This window comes from Hetaerina americana, unplaced genomic scaffold, assembly GCF_022747635.1.
Source record: "Hetaerina americana unplaced genomic scaffold, ioHetAmer1.1.p SCAF_11, whole genome shotgun sequence".
Classification (NCBI taxonomy): Eukaryota; Metazoa; Arthropoda; class Insecta; order Odonata; family Calopterygidae; genus Hetaerina; species Hetaerina americana.
In genome coordinates this window covers 7,946,392-7,953,454 of record NW_027286181.1, presented here as the reverse complement: position 1 = coordinate 7,953,454, position 7,063 = coordinate 7,946,392, and the positions used below count along the sequence as shown (strand labels likewise).

The following is a 7,063-nucleotide window of genomic DNA, read 5'->3' as shown; positions in this document are numbered from 1 at the left end:
GCATGAATGGCATTTAGGATTTGAATGACACAGCGTTTATAGAAATAGCCTGGAGAGTTAGTCCTTGGAACTTTTCTGAAGAGACGATTGTTTAAGGTGAAAACGCTGCAATCATGTAACTCATTTCTTTCTATATCAATTCATCGAAAATATCAGTAATAATAATATAATAAGTACCTAGGCGTCCATTGCGGAACTTTGAGTACAATAGATACCGAGATCAATGGCTCCACTGTTGCCTAATGTCTACCGCGCACTTTGGATCACTCTTCTTACGAAAGGCGATGGGGAGAGACACTTGACAACAACGGACGCATCTTCATTCGTGGCATGTGCGTGGAAATTTTCCGTAGTAGACGTTCCAGTCGAATGTGTTATCGTATCGTTGTCACGCTCTCAAAGCGCAAGTACAGTGCAGCTATATACTCTCCCTAGAGCGCGGGTTTGTTTCACTCGTCACGCATCCGTGACCGAGCACCATGCTAATTAGGACCGACGGATTGTGTTGTTGGGCCTGTCCCGTGAAATGTTGGGAGGGACGGTTCGAAGACTGCCGAAAAGAGATGTCGCTCGTGAAGGTGACCCCTCCGGGAAGTTGTGAGCCGGTGTCGCGACGGTCGCCGGCAGGGCCGCCTGGCACGCTCTCCCGAGCCCCGCCCCTGACGCGGTGGCGGGTCTACGTGGGACGGGTGGGGTCGGAGACGAGTGGACAGAGAGGGGGGGGACTGAGGGGGGAGGAAAAGGGTTGCGGGGAGAGGGGGAGGAGGCCGAGAAGAAGAAGGAACGTGTGCTCGTGTCACTCGTGATTCGAATGCGGCTCGCGGTGGCCGAACCGTTCCTCCCCAGGAACCGCGGGTGTCTGGTGGCTGGCGGAACGGAGAAAGGAGGGTGGAAGCAATGCCTTTAATTAATATTTTCCGAGAAGATAATTAGTCCAAGGAATCCTCTTGTCGTGCCTAACCACCAAAAACCCTTTCAAAGCCCACCTGAAGGAGACGGCAGGTCGTCCTTTCTTGTCCTTATACAGATCGGCGGAATGTCTTCCGTGAAATACCTAGTGGGGAGGAAGACAGGAAAGCTGAGCGTGCTGATTTAAGACACGTGAGCTCCATAAGCACACCAAGGTTAAACCTTTCGGCGGACATCTTGCACAAAAACCCCTTTCCGCTGCCCTTTTCTTTCATCCGTATTTCTCCGTTCTAGAGTGTGTGAGGCGATGCGGTTTCGGCGAGGGAAGGCGGTGTCTGCACGTGGGAGAGCCTCGCGGGAAATTCTTTTTCGATCGCACCTCTGCAGCACTACGGGAAACTCGCGGTAATAATTTCTTCTCTAGCCATGCAGAATATGAACAGCATCCCGGGCGATATATTGAACCTGAAATTTCTTTTTTTTAACTTTTACGTTCAACGTGATAAAGGCTATAAATCAATAGCAACAGGAAATTGGCAATGAAAATGCCCAGTTATTGATTTTACGCAAAATATAGCAGTTAATTATTTTTGTCACCTAATAGCCATTATTTCTTGCGAAATATTTTTACTTTACATGCGTAGTTATGGGGTGTGTTGACTTTGCACTTGGAGTATTCGGTAGCCCATGGGTACAAACCGTTGTCACTCAGTCACATAAATTCAGATATATTTTTTGTCTAGGTCGTAGGGCATAATTAAGAGTGGGAAAAAAGATAATAATGTCATCTTCAATCGAGATAAAAGTTTCTTAATGAATATTCCTTTTCACTTCAGTTAACACCAATTGAATATGCTTCGTCCTCTATCTGTGTGTTTCACAAAACACCATTAAATATTTTACGTGATATCAGAGTACCTATGTTGAAGTAAATTATTTTAATGTTTTCTTTACTTTTTATAGTCCCTTTTCCATTTATTCAGATGTACCCATCGAGCCAAACCTTTTCTTTCAGCATTGTAACGCATATGACTCCTCCAATAAGTATTTTTCTTAGTGCTCACCGACACTTAAATTTTTGCTGAAAAATGTAAAAACATTCTCTGACGCGTTTCACTTACTTGATGATGGAACATAAACAGGATGTAATAAATTAAGTGGCAGTTCCATGTATGATATTTGATTAAGGACCTTGTTTACGCAAGGATATTAGTATTATTTAGAAACAATTCGGTAACCGATAAGGTAGGCGGAAAACCTTCGAATGACACCTAAGGATTTCTTTGTGAATGAACTTTCCTTGATGTTAATGCATACTAATGTACTTGGACGCCTGCTCTCAAAATGGCAAGGGGGAAACCAAAGGCATAAGTTGAAGTCATACAGATGTAGAAATTTGCAGGCCAAAACAATTTTCAAAACGTAAAATTATCTACTCAGTACTGAATTGCAGAATTAAGGGGATATTAGCACATTCATGCAGTTTGTAGTAAGCAATAACCTATAACAACCACTTTTACCATTTCATTTTTTATGCTCACGCTTATGTGGTATATCCTTTAATTTGTATGAGTGGAAAATGTTCATATTTGGTAAAGATTGAAGGAAACGCAAAAAAGCTACAGAAAAGATATCGTTGGGCTATGTCAATCTACATTTTCGTTGAATGCAATGGTATTTCGACTGTAAATTGACTCAGGAAAGCGTCCATCGCGAGCCATATCAACTAGAAATCAATTCCGTTTGGTCGTTGGATTGAAGCTCCTGATAAATGAATACATAAAGTTTAACCTTGGTGAAATCTTGCTAAACCGGCTTCTGGGTTTTTCCATAAAAAATTTCGTCGCGATTCATCATTTCAACTTGCCGCTGCACGAGTTGGTGGTTGTGTAATGAAGCAAATGCGTTTCGTACTTTGATGTATCACAGGTCGGTTTCCATGTTCAGTAAGCACCTGAGACGTCAGGAAAAAAGGAGAGTATTAGTATTTTCCTGGAACGGCAACTTTTTATCTGGGAGTATGTGTGCACCTGATTAAAAAGGCGCCCGATTAAAAATCCTCCGTGTTCCCCAAAGACGATGGATCCGAGTCCAGTCCGGAGTTACGGGCACCGTAGCGGTTCTGCCCCCGGGAGATCGATTGCCACCATAAAGTGACCATCGGGATTTCAGGAGCTCATTGACCATCAAAAATGTTTCTGAAAGTAATTGACGAGGAAGAAAACTACAACTGCTGCAAATGTTTGTATTCACCCTCCTCCCCAATGAACGCTGTAACCAAGAGACATATTTCTTTTGTCCGTGTATTTATTAAAGAATTCAGCTGTATTTGTCGTGGAAATTTTGTTCGGCTTCCGCTTAGAAGGCATGTCTATGTTTTGAATGAGAGGCTTTTCTGTTTGCATAGATATGGGTTAAGTACGGTATAAGTTTGTTCCTTACGATTGCATAACAAACCTTCAAAGACTTTCATGAAAATTTTAACTATATTATCAAATCATTGGCTTGCTTATCTGACATCTGTCTCAGTTTGCTTTTCTTTATAAGACAATCAACGATTCAAACTATGACCAAACTATGATTTCATTTTGGCATCCACTCTGACGATCATACTTCGATTTCTTATCATATCAGAGTAAATCGAGGAAAATTAATCATATTATTAGAAGGTATTATAAATAATAATAATAATAATAAATAATAATAAATAATAATAAATAATAATAAATAATAATAAATAATAATAAATAATAATAAATAATAATAAATAATAATAAATAATAATAAATAATAATAAATAATAATAAATAATAATAAATAATAATAAATAATAATAAATAATAATAAATAATAATAAATAATAATAAATAATAATAAATAATAATAAATAATAATAAATAATAATAAATAATAATAAATAATAATAAATAATAATAAATAATAATAAATAATAATAAATAATAATAAATAATAATAAATAATAATAAATAATAATAAATAATAATAAATAATAATAAATAATAATAAATAATAATAAATAATAATAAATAATAAATAATAAATAATAAATAATAAATAATAAATAATAAATAATAAATAATAAATAATAAATAATAAATAATAAATAATAAATAATAAATAATAAATAATAAATAATAAATAATAAATAATAAATAATAAATAATAAATAATAAATAATAAATAATAAATAATAAATAATAAATAATAAATAATAAATAATAAATAATAAATAATAAATAATAAATAATAAATAATAAATAATAAATAATAAATAATAAATAATAAATAATAAATAATAAATAATAAATAATAAATAATAAATAATAAATAATAAATAATAAATAATAAATAATAAATAATAAATAATAAATAATAAATAATAAATAATAAATAATAAATAATAAATAATAAATAATAAATAATAAATAATAAATAATAAATAATAAATAATAAATAATAAATAATAAATAATAAATAATAAATAATAAATAATAAATAATAAATAATAAATAATAAATAATAAATAATAAATAATAAATAATAAATAATAAATAATAAATAATAAATAATAAATAATAAATAATAAATAATAAATAATAAATAATAAATAATAAATAATAAATAATAAATAATAAATAATAAATAATAAATAATAAATAATAAATAATAAATAATAAATAATAAATAATAAATAATAAATAATAAATAATAAATAATAAATAATAAATAATAAATAATAAATAATAAATAATAAATAATAAATAATAAATAATAAATAATAAATAATAAATAATAAATAATAAATAATAAATAATAAATAATAAATAATAAATAATAAATAATAAATAATAATAATAATAAATAATAATAATAATAAATAATAATAATAACTAATAATATATAATAATAAGTAATAATAATTGCTGGTGAAGAATGCCTGCTCATGAACATACGCATGTTCTGGACATCAATGTGTTCTGCAACATGGTGCAACATCTCTCCCGTGTCGTCGGCCATTATGACTGCGACGAAATCCAATTTTTTCCGTGGACTCAGAAGTGGATTTAATGCCTAAGTAAATATCAATTTTAGGAATACTAATAACAAGGTGCATTTTTTGTTTTAGGACAATGAAGGTTGGAGAAGACTTGGAGAATAAGTTATTTCTCCGGAACCTGTCAGTTTCTCAGACAGAAACAGTGATGTAGGCGTGAAGTTTGAATTGATCATAAGAAATAAAGATAATCAGATTCTTAAGAAATGGCAAGCCTGATTTAAATAAAATGTTTAGAGGTTACAAAGTAGGGTAGGTAGAAAACTTATTTTAAAATGGTTTTAGACAAAGATGAATGAAGTCTTAACAAGAATATTAAAAAAAATATTTTAGATTTAAAAAACTTTCAAAGAGGAAGAAGTTGATTGAAAAATCCTTAAACTAGTATTCAAATAAATATTTATTGAACTTCATCTTTGACTGTATTTCATGAGGCACGGAAACTCGAAGAGGCAAGAGAACTAGTTTGACTTTGTGGTTTCGTTGGTATGGGCGTGGAGAAGAATGTTTTTAGTTTACACGATAATTATTTTGAAAGTATGGACCATTTGGTCTTAAAAAAAGGCTTTTATTGACAGGTTTAATTTAAGTCTACTTCACTCTTTTGCGTACTGGCCGTTGACTTCGAAACACTTTTCTGAACGCTACACCAGATTCTTAAATCATTCAGCATAGGAGTTCGCCATCTGGGAATTGAGCCAGTTTACAACGGAAGTCTTGAGTTCCTCGTTATCTTCAATCCGTTATCCATCAGTTTGGGACAAGGGATAGTGGTCCAAAAACGATCGTCCACTCAGCACTCCTTGCTCGGCATGCATTTTCGGCACACACCTGGCACGCAATTTGTAGTATCCGAGCTTTTCTGTTAAAGTCGTATTAATAGTGTTAACTCAACACGAGAAACTTTATCAGCAAGAACACTTATCGTCAATCGGATGGCAGTTCTTGGTGCACTCGTTGAAGGATTTTATCGGTCTACATACTGGGCCTGTCACTCTACATTTCATCGTACACATTTATGCGGCTATTTTTTAAGTCTAGACATCACAGTCTAACCTTGAGCTCCCGATAATTCAACAGCTGATGACCTTTTTGCACAGATGAGTCGAATCAAAGCACGCACTGCGCAACTGATGGGAGCAACAATTTTCGAGAGCATTGCTAGATATCTGCATCCATCGATATGCAAACGACTTGGATGTTCCGATATTAAACTAGTAATGTCAACCTTATACTCTTTTCTGCATGTTTTTAACATTGTAGGAAGATTTGTCTGCTATCAGCCTTGAACCGAGAAAAAATAGTTCCGGGTAAGCGCTCAAAAAGTGGCTTTTCTAATTAATTTTCTACTCTTAATTGGTTTTCTTATTATTGATTCTTTTAAGTGCAATACACTCTCAGACAATTGAGATGGATTAATTAAGTTGTATATTTGCATCTTCCACACCTAAGAAGCCTAATGCCGACGATTTCCTATCGAGCTATTTACCTGACTTGTAACCATGCCCAAAACCGTCTCTCCTTATCATCAGTATTCAGTAGTCTATCGCGTTCCATATTAAATACATACCATTACCATCTGCTCTTTGAGCACCACCCTCACGCAATTGCCTTGATAACCTGACTATTCTCTCAATATTTTTCCTCTAATTTTTTATATTAATCTCCATCATTATGTGAAAACTGATGTTTTTGGACTTAAAAAATTATTTCAATGGGCAATAGCTAATTAAATGTGCAGATATGAGGTTTAATCAGAAATTTTATTGGCTGACCCTTTTGTCCAGAGTTGTATTGTTAGCATACACCTATCATTCAATGTAAAATATTATATTACAATTGGATTTACATTGGCCCACCTGGCTCGCGAAAGGAATTTTTTTTATCTCACTTCCTCCTCTCCCCATCTCTCTTCCACCACTCCTCCCCCTCACTAACTCCTCCCTTGCCGAGAGGGAGGGATGAGCAGCAATTGCGAGGTCTCCATGGCAACAGGCCGCCTACTTCACTTGGCAACCGTTGCTATTCCTTCCTCCGCATGACCCCGCCCACACCACCTCTCGGGCAGCCAAAGATGCC

At 33.6% G+C, this 7,063-nt stretch overlaps 1 protein-coding gene across 1 annotated transcript in view; it reads left to right on the top strand.

Moving 5' to 3' along the window:
- The first annotated feature begins 833 nt into the window (after nt 1–833).
- Nucleotides 834–7,063, top strand: part of LOC139700786 (uncharacterized) — a 33,827-nt gene continuing 27,597 nt past the window's right edge. Inside the window, exons 1-2 of the transcript XR_011703889.1 lie at nt 834–1,101; nt 1,204–1,314. The gene's annotated coding sequence lies outside the window, so the exon portion shown is untranslated. The remainder of the gene's footprint in view (nt 1,102–1,203; nt 1,315–7,063) is intronic.